The 12,612-nt window shown below is 39.5% G+C and overlaps 1 protein-coding gene and 1 long non-coding RNA gene across 13 annotated transcripts in view; one reads left to right on the top strand and one right to left on the bottom strand.

The window, feature by feature from the left end:
* Positions 1 to 12,612, top strand: part of pde4d (phosphodiesterase 4D) — an 830,388-nt gene that overhangs the window by 740,443 nt on the left and 77,333 nt on the right. The window lies entirely within an intron of this gene.
* Positions 1 to 12,612, bottom strand: part of LOC103277595 (uncharacterized) — a 28,228-nt gene that overhangs the window by 1,817 nt on the left and 13,799 nt on the right. The gene's annotated exons all lie outside the window — the stretch shown is intronic.

The following is a 12,612-nucleotide window of genomic DNA, read 5'->3' on the forward strand; positions in this document are numbered from 1 at the left end:
TACAGGCATCATGAGTCTTTATAACCAAAACTTTGTAGATGGGTAAACAAGAAAAAGAGATTACATTTTTCCAGTTTACAGGCTCAAGATATACAGTCTCTCCTTTCGTGATATGATCAGTTTCTCCAAGTCCCCCCTTCCTCTCTTCCTCTCACCACCTCCCAAAAAGAAAAACAAGCAAATAGAGGAATTAGGTTGCTTCTCTGACTGTCACTGCAACACAGTACCCCATTGTATTTTTTTTATCTCAGTAGATGTCCATGGCACTATTTTAACTGCCATGGCTCAATGTTATGGAATCCTGGGAGTTGCAGTTTGGTGAGGCATCAGCGCTCTTTGCAGAAAAGGATAAAATCTTATATAAAATTACCATGATTCTAGCTTTATATAAGGTCTTTATCCTTTCCTACAAAGAGTGCTGGGTGTCTCATCAAACTACAACTCCCAGATTTCCATTAAAAACTACCATTATTCTAGCAAGGAGCCCTCGATGGTGCAATGAATTAAAGCCTTGTGCTGGCAGGACTGCTGATTTGAAGGTTGGGTTTCTGACCTGAAGGTTGCTGGTCAAATCCAACCCAGAGACAGCATGGATGATCTCCCTCTGTCAGCTCCAGCTCCATGTGGGGACATGAAAGAAGCCTCTCACAAGGATGGTAAAGCATTAAAAACATCTGGGTGTCCTCTGGGCAACGTCCTTGCAGATGGCCAATTCTATCACATCAGAAGCGACTTGCAGTTTCGCAAGTCACTCCTGACACGAAAAAAAAATGATTCTAGCATCGAGCTGTGGCAGTTAAAGCAGTGTCAAACTACACTATTCCTACTGTGTAACTGCACCTCTAACCTCTGCACTCTCTTTTTTCCCATTGTTTTGACCAGAGCAAGAGATTACTTGATGTTATTTCACTATACATCCCTTCCCCAGCCAATGACATGAAAAAAGGCAAAATAATGCATGGTGTCATCATGTCACATCAGTTGTTGTTTTGTGAGTGCGTTAGACTTTATAAGGAAGAAAGAGTGAGGGGATGTAAAGTGGCAGCAACTCACTATCACGTATGACGTCCAATTTGGCTCTAACAATGGGGAAACAATTGTTAACGGATGAGGATGTCTGTGTCTGGATGATGGAGGAGGTGTCAGTCACACGGTTTCCTTGTGAAAAACTTGGGACAGCTGCGCTCTGAGGCTGGAGAACAGTCAAAAACAGATGAGCAACTAATCACTTCCACATCTCTGGGAATGATGCTCTCTTAGTTGTCTGTTGCTGAGCTCTTTCTTTCCTGAGAAAGCGCCTAGAGCCACGTTCCTTGAATTGAATGAAGTTGGCGTCTTTCCCCCAACTTATTGCATGTCCACAATACTGAAATAGCAAATAAGAGGGGCCAAGGGGAGAAGGTAGTATCAGAAATAGGGGACAGTATCGGAAAATGGTGTGATCTTTTGTGTTTTACTGATATTTGTGAGATCCAGTTCCTAGCTTTCCTTGATCCATAAAGCTCAATGTGTGATACAGACCTACCATGCATCCTCCCTTGTTAAGAGAAGAAGAGATGGAGAGCCATTGTGTTTCTTGAGCTAGCTGAAGTGTGACTGGGATAAAAATGCAACAAATAACTAAACAAAAATAAGATGTGGACAATTTCAACAGAAAGGAGGAAACCATGAAAATGAACAAAATCTGGCTACCAGTATTGAAAAACTCTAAAATCAGAACAGTAAATAAGGAACAACATTCTGAAAACAGAAGAATTCCAAACAGGAATCAATCAGGGGCAGCTAATGCCGCCAAACAAAGGATTCCCCCAGGCAGGAAGAAGCCAGGACATGAAGCTTGCAAGGCCAATAATGCTAATCAAGGTGATTAATTACAACATTCACACTGGCCTCCATAGTCAAGACTTCTTTCTCCCACCTTAGACCTTCCACAGATATATAAACCTTCCTTGCTTAGCTTTTCCAATATACCTCACAACCTATGAGGATGCCTGCCATAGATGTGGGTGAAATGTCAGGAGATAATACTTCTGGAACATGGCCATACAGCCTGGAAAACACACACACACACAAAAAATAAGATTGCCCCTTTACAGTAGTGACCTTGGCTACACACACACATTCATGAAATATTGTCTGGGATATGTAGCTCTGAGCGATAAAAAAGTTACTCAAAACTTCCTTTGAGTTCTTGAAAACTTATCTCCCCCCCCTTCTCTCTATATATGGCTCATAATGTAAACTCTTATACCTTCTTTTCTTGAGGAACTCCTTTTTATATGATAGTTGTTTTGGTTTGGCAATGAGTGGTCCAAAAACATGAACCTTTTAATCGCATTACATAATATCCTACAGTACAGTGGGTTTTCCATATTGCTGGGAGGTGGAAAGCGGTGATAAAATAAATGTTTTTCTGTTTGTAGCCAGGGTTACGGCCACATGGGAACACTAGATAGGGGATGGTTTGAAATGATATCAGACACAATATTTTGCCAAAGTTGAATCATTGCTAATAAGCTGCCAGAAATAATGAGAAAAACAGAGGATGTTGAACGGAACCAAAGTGGCCTCCTAGACTGTTATTTGTAAAAAAAAAAAAAAAACCACACTTTATATTCATCTCTTGCCGCACATTTAGCAAATAAATTTGATGGCCTAAATCTGTGCTTGAGCACATAGGCAGTCAGGCTCTCTTTTGCTTTACTTTAAAGCAAATTCCTTAATTTCTAGATAAGTAAGCTTACATTTGCAGTCTTGCACTGCAGTCAAATGCATGTCTACTCAGCAGTATATTCCAGTGCTTAGTAAAATTTACTCCCTAGGAATGTTCAAGATTACAGTCTTAGCCCTGTTCATTCAGAAACAACCCCATTGACATTCAATAGAATTACAACTCAAATAGGATACAAACCCAAAATTAGCAATCTGATAGAAGGTGGTATGATATAAAATATGAATCATACTCCTTTTATATAATGCCAGTGTATTATGTTCATGCTGAGCTTTGTCATCAATGACTCCCCATAATACTTCCTCCTTAAAGTAGGGGAGAACCACTGATTTGTGGGTCTAATGTAGCCAACAAAGGGTCCAGAGCATCCCTTTCTCCTGATAGTATCAATTCATGCATACATATTGTTATTTTTAATATACATTTTTCTGAAAGATTGAAACAGCCCTTCTTTTTTAGTGATATATGAACTGCATAAGGATTACCTACAAAAAGGGGGAGGGGTTTCTGTGATACCTCTCTCATGGCCTACAGTTTAGCCCCATGTTTTCCTTGCAGTAGCAGGATTGCATCCCAGACTGAGTCTCATAGAATCATAGAATAGTAGAGTTGAAAGAGACCTCATGGGCCATCCAGTCCAACCCCCTGCCAAGAAGCAGGAAATCGCATTCAAAGCACCCCCGACAGATGGCCATCCAGCCTCTGCTTAAAAGCCTCCAAAGAAGGAGCCTCCACCACTGTCCGGGGGAGAGAGTTCCACTGCCGAACAGCTCTCACAGTGAGGAAGTTCTTCCTGATGTTCAGGTGGAATCTCCTTTCCTGTAGTTTGAACCCATTGTTCTGCATCCTAGTCTCCAGGGCAGCAGAAAACAAGCTTGCTTCCTCCTCCCTATGACTTCCCCTCACATATTTGTACATGACTATCATGTCTCCTCTCAGCCTTCTCTGCTGCAGGCTAAACATGCCCAGTTCTTTAAGCCGCTCCTCATAGGGCTTGTTCTTAAGACCCTTGATCATTTTAGTTTCCCTCCTCTAGACACATTCCAGCTTGTCAACATCTCCCTTCAATTGAGGCACCCAGAATTGGACGCAGTATTCCAGGTGTGGTCTGACCAAAGCAGAATAGCATGACTTCCCTGGATCTAGACACTAGACTCCTATTGATGCAGGCCAAAATCCCATTGGCTTTTTAAGCTGCCACATCACATTGTTGGCTCATGTTTAACTTGTTGTCCACGAGACCGCCAAGATCTTTTTCACACATACTGATATCAAGCCAGGCATCCCCCATTCTGTACCTTTGCATTTCATTTTTTCTGCCGAAGTGAAGTATCTTGCATTTGTCCCTGTTGAACTTTCATTTTGTTAGTTTTGGCCCATCTCTCTGGTCTGTTAAGATCGTTTTGAATTCTGCTCCTGTCTTCTGGAGTGTTGGTTATCCCTCCCAGTTTGGTGTTGTCTGCAAACTTGATGATCATGCCTTCTAACCCTTCATCTAAGTCATTAATAAAGATGTTGAACAGAACTGAGCCCAGGACAGAGACCTGCGGCACTCCACTTGTGACTTCTTTCCAAGATGAAGAAGATGCATTGGTGAGCATCCTTTGCTCACCAATATAGTCTCCTTGGATCTCTGGGTGCATCTATACTGTGGAATTAATGCAGTTCGACACTACTATGACTGCCATGGCACAGCTAGGGAATCCTAGAATTTGTGGTACAGTGCGATACAAGCATTCTTTGGTAGAGAAAGCTAAAGACTTGGTAAACCTACAATTACTATGATCCCATAGCACTGAGCAAAGTAAAGGCAATTAAAGTGGTGTCAAACTGGATTTATTTGGTTGTGTAGGTGCACCCTTAGACATGAGAGAAATGTATTCCCCCCTCAATGCACTTCCATCCTCTGCAGCTATAGTCTGTTACTCATTTTAAAAGAAAAATGAACATGTTGTCCATAAAACCACATTCTATTGTAGAACTTTGATGGTATATTATATGATGTATGTTATTTATTTATTTATTTAACTAATTCCTCTTCGTTTGAAAATCTCCACCCTTGTGAATCATATCCCAGTGGTCAAGATTCACCAAAACTGCACAAAAAATCATTTCTGTCCTATGCTTTGAAAGAAAGTCATTACATGAAAACTTTGATTCAAAAATCAATTTGTTGGCATGAATAATTTGCATGAAAATAATAAAAATGGTTGTTGCATGATTAAATAGTAATGCATTAATAATGTGTTACTTTTAAATTCTAATGCAAATGCAAATTATTTAAACTGGACCATAATTACTCAAATTATTCAAATAGGACTCCCCCCCCAATCCACACAAAAACCTATCCCGAAACAAGTTCTTAAAATAACATGAAATAGCACTTAGTAATTAACCAATGAATACCATTATAATTATTGAAATAAAGGACTTTAGAATTTCTGCTTTAAAAGACCCTGAATTATTGTTAACAAAATCATTTTTAACAAACTACTTCTAGGCTCATCCTTTGACAAAATTTTGCCTTAAATTAGAACAAATCAGAGAGTGCTAACTTGAAATGATATGAATTCAAGCCACAATGGCATGGCAGCTCTTCTGAAGCTATGCAGATGTTTGGATATAGTTAGTGCCTAAATGGGAGAGCCATCAGCCACCCCATTTATATCTTTGATGGGAAAGCAAATTTGTATTCATCTCAGTATGTGCAGAATGCCTCCATGCGGTGATCTTCATTCAGGTTCTGTAGCATTGGGAAGATGTTTCTAGGTGCAGGTGAGGACAAACATCTCTTAATTCTAGGTATGGATCTAGAAATGGATCTGAGCCAATGCCTTCATTTTAAAATGTAACTTCATTTAAAAGAAAACCTTTATTCTCCGAAATACTATACAGTTACCAATTATAGTAGACTCTCAGTCAATAGGCACTCATGGGGATTGGTGGATGCCAGATAAATGTAGTTTCTAGTTGCTTGAAAGTCACTGTTAAAATAGGCCTAGCTGATACTAATAGACCACACCAAATACTCTCTACTGATTTGATGTTAACATTGAAATACAGTTTTTTTAAAAAGGCAAATAAAGACAAACTTATCATAATGTAACACTTTTGCTAAAATGATCTTATTTTAGTTTTTATTTAAAGTATTATTTCTTCTTCTTCTTTGCCAGTTGAGAGTCCAGTTATTTGACTTCCAGTTAACTGAGAATCTACTGTATTAAAAATAAAATTTCAAGTCAGTTAAAACAAGAAAGGAAGGTTTTCATTGTAATCTATAAGGCTTGGTGATCCTGGATTTGGGCATGTCTTGTTCTTAAAAACTGAAACTTTAATAGGTAGAACATTTTGGAAAGCAACGACTAAAGCTATACGCAAAATGTTTAAATCTCACTTAAATCCACTGGAACTACTTCCCAGTATATAGTCATGGGATTGCATTGTAATGGCCAATATGCAAATTAATATGCACTGGGTGAAGTACACTTGAAGTCTCTTGATGCCTCTACGAATTTAAGATTATCTGTGCAGAAACACCAATGTAGGCTGAAATAGTTTTCTGATTTATAGATGCCACCAACTTCTTTGAGAATTGGCAAGTGCATGTAGCCTTCTGCTTCACTTGGTGTTCCTTGAATTGTTGCCATTATATTAAATCACATTTTCAAAATGCCGAATTTACACAATGTACTTTTATTTGTATGAGAGAGAGAGTGAGCGTGAATGTGAGCACTGATACTTGGTAACTCAAGCAATCAATAATCAATACTGTGGGAATTGTTGGTGAGAAAATAAGGAGCTATTTTTAGATAGTTTCTTTTGATGTGGAATTGGAGTTGGAATTTGTTATTTTTAATGTAACTCTCAAGCTCTAGTTTAGTTGCAGTATACACTTTCAAAGCACATATTGTGTATGTGGTATGGCTGCCTAAAATGAAAGTCTACATCTATCTCTTCCAAACTGGTGTCCTCAAAATGTGTTGGATTCAAATGAAGTTTAACCTAAACAACTCCCACCATCTGTCAATCAGCATGACCATAAGCCATTCTACCTCAGAATTCTGGGATTAGTCATTCAAAAATTAAATTTTCCAATTCCTGGCCATTGATCTGATAGTGGCAGGATTATTTTCTGAAAACAGGACAGAAGCTGAATGAAGGGATATGAACATTTGGCCTTTGATCATTTCTTTTGCCTTGCCTTCCACAAACCAATTAGCTATAGCAGGGTTTCTCAAACTTTTTCAGCTGCAGAGCCCTTTTTAAAGCAAAAGTTTTTTGTGGAGTCCTAAGAAATATGTATTATATTGTATTTTATAATGTATATATAGCAAACATTTTGATGCATTGTGTTTTAAAATTTGACAGATGGGACGGGCCATTGGAAGATGGTTGGAGAGTGTTTGTGTAATCTTTTTGAAAAGAAAAATCAATGAATTCTTATGCATACTGCAGATATCTCATTTGTAGTGCAAAAAAGAAAGAAAGAACAATACAATATTTAAAATGAAAACCAACTTGAACCAACATAATCTTAACAGTATTTCAGTGTAAGACCCCAGGGGGCATTCAGTCCAACCCCCTTCTGCCATGCAGGAAAAGCACAATTAAAGCAACCCCTGAACAGTGGGAGGGAAATCAGGTTTTGGAAGCAAGGAAGGCAAGGGGGAAAGGATCTGGACAGTGGGGAAGGTGGGGAAAAAAGAATTTTGGTGGCAAGGGGGAGGGGGAGGAGCAGAAAAGAGGAGGAAAAGCTTTGAGGGGGAGAGAGGAGGAGGAAAGTGTAGAGCCCCTCAGTATTTTTGGCGGAGCTCCAAGGGCTCAGCACAGCACACTTTGAGAACCGCTGGGCTACAGTATTAGAACAATGTGAAGAACAATTAGAAGAAGACAATAGAATAGGAAGGACAAGAGACCATTTCCAAAAAATCAGAAACATCGGAGGTAAATTTCAGGCAAAAATGGGCATGATCAAAAACAAAGATGGCAAAGACCTAACAGAAGCTGAAGAGATCAAGAAAAGGTGGCGAGAATATACAGAAGATCTATGTAGGAAGGATAATAATATAGAGGATAGCTTTGATGATGTGGTGAGTGAATTAGAACCAGACATCCTGAGAAGTTAGGTTGAATGGGCCTTAAGAAGCATTGCTAATAACAAGGCAGCAGGAGATGACAGGATCCCAGCTGAGTTGTTTAAAATCTTGGAAGGTGATGCTGTCAAGATGATGCATGCCATATGCCAGCAAATATGGAAAACACAAGAATGGCCATCAGATTGGAAAAAATCAATTTATATCCCCATACCAAAAAAGGGAAATGCCAAAGAATGCTCAAACTTTCATACATTGGGACTTATTTCCCATGCCAGTAAGGTAATGCTCAAGATCCTGCAAGGCAGACTCCAGTAATACATGAAGCAAGAGTTGCCAGATGTCCAAGCTAGGTTAACAAAAGACAGAGGAACAAGAGACCAAATTGCCAATATCCATTGGATGATTGAGGAAGCCAGAGAGTTTCGGAAAAACATCTATTTCTGCTTTATTGGCTATTCTAAAGCCTTCGACTGTGTGGATCATAATAAACTGTGGCATGTTCTTAGTGGTATGGGGATACCATGTCACCTTGTCTGTCTCCTGAGACATCTGTATAAAGACCAAGTAGCCACAGTAAGAACAGACCACGGAACAACAGACTGGTTCAAGATTGGGAAAGGAGTGCGGCAGGGCTGTATACTTTCACCCTCCCTATTCAACTTGTACGCAGAATGCATCTTGCAATGTGCGGGGCTTGACGAATTCAAGGCTGGAGTTAAAATTTCTGGAAGAAACATTAACAACCTTAGGTATGCAGATGATACCACTCTGATGGCTGAAAGCGAGGAGGAGCTGAGGAGCCTTATCACCAAGGTGAAAGAAGAAAATGCAAAAGTCGGGCTACAGCTAAACATCAAGAAAACCAAGATTATGGCAACCAGACTTATTGATAACTGGCAAATAGAGGGAGAAAATGTGGAGGCAGTGTCAGACTTTATATTTCTAGGTGCGAAGATCACTGCAGATGCAGACTGGAGCCAGGAAATCAGAAGACGTCTACTTCTTGGGAGCAGAATAATGGCCAACCTTGATAAAATAGTGAAAAGCAGAGACATCACACTGGCAACGAAGGTCCGCATAGTTAAAGCAATGGTATTCCCCATAGTAACCTATGGATGCGAGAGCTGGACCATGAGGAAGGCTGAGTGAAGGAAGATAGATGCTTTTGAACTTTGGTGCTGGAGGAAAATTCGGAGTGCCTTGGACCGCAAGAAGATCCAACCAGTCCATCCTCCAAGAAGTAATGCCTGGCTGCTCACTGGAGGGAAGGATATTGGAGGCAAAGATGAAATATTTTGGCCACATCATGAGAAGACAGGAAAGCTTGGAAAATATCATACCGCTGGGGAAAATGGAAGGAAAACGAAAGAGAGGCCGACCATGGGCAAGATGGATGGATGGTATCCTTGAAGTGACTGGCTTGACCTTGAAGGAGTTGGGGGGTGGCAAGGGCCGACAGATAACTCTGGCGTGGACTGGTCCATGAGGTCATGAAGAGTCGGAAACGACTGAGTGAATGAAGAAGTTACACTATCTCCAAAATTTGTAACCCTAGTGAAGAAAAATATTCTATTTGCTCTTTCAGTGATGTTATATCATCACTTTGGGGCCTTAATCTGGGACTTGATTCAACACAGTGAGCAGGAAGACAGACAGACAGACAGACACACACACACACACATCAAGCATAGTTGGGCTAGTTTTGAAGAGTGTAGAAATCGTACAGGCTAAAGAGATTTGTCTTCGAAACTATTGATTTCAAAGTCTAAAATTAACCTAATAACACCTCTCAACTCTGTGTCCAGCTGGAGCTTGGACCAGCTCCCTCCCTGTGTTCTCCGTGTGCCAACTGGAGACAAAAAGTACAAATGAGTAGCCATTGCTCAGGTGCAACTGCTACAAAGCTACATGATGGCTCAGAGAACACAGCACAGTGCGGTTGTGCACAAAGTCTATTAAGATAAAGGTTGGATTGGATTGATTCCATTGCGTTATGTCAAATGAGGTTAAGAGAGTGTATATGTTATAATCACTTTGCTGATTTCCAACATTTCATAGTGAAGTAATGTGGCTGTTTTATCTCTGCTAATGATGCAGTTTTAATTATTTCAACAAGTAAATGTTCTCATTGGAATTATCAGTTCCCCACCTTTAGCGTTTGAAACAGCATTCCTATATTATTAATTTTCACTGCTGTGACCAAACAAAAATGAGTTGATTGTGATTGCAGGGAGGGGGAGGAGGGGTCACAAAAATTTCAAACTATAAAAATATGAGAAAAACAAAACCCCAAAATATTTCAACAAGGGCTCTCCATACCAACAATTAATTGCTCCTTAATAGATTTTCTGCAGCAAGGAAAAAAGAGAGAATTGGTGGTGGAAAAGAAGCCCAAACACCCCAAATCCACCGGGTTTGCTTTGATAATAGAAGCTAAGGAGAGTCAGGCCTGGTTAATGTTTAAATAGGGAGTTATTAAGGAATATCTGATTATGTAGGCTACATTTCACAGGAAGGAACTGGAAAAACCATCTCTGTCTATTCTTTACCCTATGATATTCATTTATTTATTTATTTCGTGATATTCATAAGATCACTGTAAATTAAAAGGTAATTTTAAACTGTAGAATTAAATATTGGAATTTGTGGTTTGGTAAGGCACCAGCACTCATTGGCAGAGAAAGCTGACACCTTGGAAAACTGCAACTCTTATGACCCCATAGCAGTAATCCATAGCAGTTAAAGTGGAGTCAAACTGAAGTCATTCTACAATGTAAATACACCCAAAGTCATTTTGGGCTGTGGTTTAGCCAAGCACTTTCTAAGGGTCAACTTGTATGGAAGTTTACAGCTTCTGTACACATGCATGTATGTTTGCTAATTTGTGTTTTAATGGCCAGTGACTGTATAAGAAAGAGTGCATGCAAGTATTGTAATGTTGAGATGTTGAAGTTGCCCAGAGAAAATGATTTGAGGTTATCATCCTTAGGAGTTCCTCCCAATAGTAGGACACCTTTCCCTTAAAAAATGAAGAGTATCTGCTTAAAAGTTGAATTCTTATCTTCTGTTTGTGTCTATGAGTATAGAAGCACCAAGAGCACCTGTGAAAGGGCACAAGCTGAACATAAGTCAACAGTGTGATGCAGGAGCTAAAAAGTCAATATGATTCTAAATTACATCAATAGAAGTATAGTGTCTGGAGATTGAGGATAAATGTAAACTTATTGGCCATGCTGGCAAGGATAGAATGTTCAAACCCTTTGGAAGGCAGCAGGACGGGGAATGCTGGCCATCGGGAATACAATCACATTTGACTTTTATGTGCTTGGTTGATACAACTTTACAGAGCAATTTTTATAAGAAAGGTGAAAGTAACAATTAATGTGACAACTCCTATTTATTTTACTACCTGGCATACAGAAAATGAACTGCTTCCTGATCCTAGATATAATTTATAAAGGCATTGTAATTTAACACTAGCATACGCACACACAGACCTTTTGACACAGGCTCTTTTGAAAATTGTATTTACCTTATGCAGCCCCCAAAACAGTCATTATACAGGAAATAAATAGTCCAGATTATTTCTTACATGGGTGGCATGGAACATTTCCATGAATTCACAGTACCTCCGTAATTGAGGGAAAAGGATATTGTATACTGAGTTTTAATTCTGTGCTGCTTCTGAAGGAGAATGATCTCAAGCAGGAAAGTGGGTGTGAGCCTATATTTAACAATTGATCAAACAGAGCAGTATATTAAACTGCTGTCAAAAAAAAGATTGTTTAAATCACCTTTTGGTGACCTTACTTTCTTAATTTTCTTTCATAGCCATTTGACTCTTAAAATGTACAAGCCGAAGTCCAAGTTCCAACTAGGTTAGCACCATGAGTCAATTGCTGAATGATAAATATCAAAGCTTGAATGTTAACATGTTATTTTTAATGAAATGCTTTTTTAAAGTCGTTGAGTTTTTTGTTTTGTGCAGCAATTATGTGAAACAGTTTTTTTGCTTGTAAAAGCCAGAACTCCAGTAAAAGACTTTAGTAGTCTTGCAGATAGTAGGTAAAGGTTTCCCCTGATGTTAAGTCCAGTCGTGACTGACTCTGGGGGTTGATGCTCATCTCCATTTCTAAGCCGAAGAGCCAGCGCTGTCCATAGACATATCCAAGGTCATGTGGCCGGCATGACTGCATGGAGCACCATTACCTTCCTGCCTGAGTGGTACCTATTGATCTACTCACATTGGCATGTTTTTGAACTGCTAGGTTGGCAGGAGCTGGAGCTAACAGCGGCCATTTACACCGCTCCCGGGGTTTGAACCTGGGACCTTTCGGTCTCCAGCTCAGTGCTTTAATGCACTTCGCCACCGGGGCTCCAGTCTTGCAGATACTGATAGGGAAAAGTGCTGTTTTGATTATTGAAGTCCCAAGCTGTTAAGGGCATGTTAAATTCAAGCAGCAACTTGAATTCAAACCTTTAGTAAACTGGTAGCCAGTACAGCTCATTTAAGACCAATCTAATTTGTAGTCTATATGGTACAACAGCCAGAAATCTTCTTGTTCCATTTTGCACTAGCTATAGTTTCTCTTATCTCTATTTCAGGAAATAATCTTCATTGCTTAATTTTTTTTAATCTAAAACACACAGCTATCCAAATATAATGCCAAAAAAATCAAGTTTTACCTAAACTCAAATGAATGCTCACTGAGATATATTTATTGTGAAGGTATAAACCAGTGGGGCTACACTTTGGAAATAACTTGGAAGCTACAATGCAGTTGG

Source organism: Anolis carolinensis, chromosome 2 (genome assembly GCF_035594765.1).
Source record: "Anolis carolinensis isolate JA03-04 chromosome 2, rAnoCar3.1.pri, whole genome shotgun sequence".
Taxonomy (NCBI): Eukaryota; Metazoa; Chordata; class Lepidosauria; order Squamata; family Dactyloidae; genus Anolis; species Anolis carolinensis.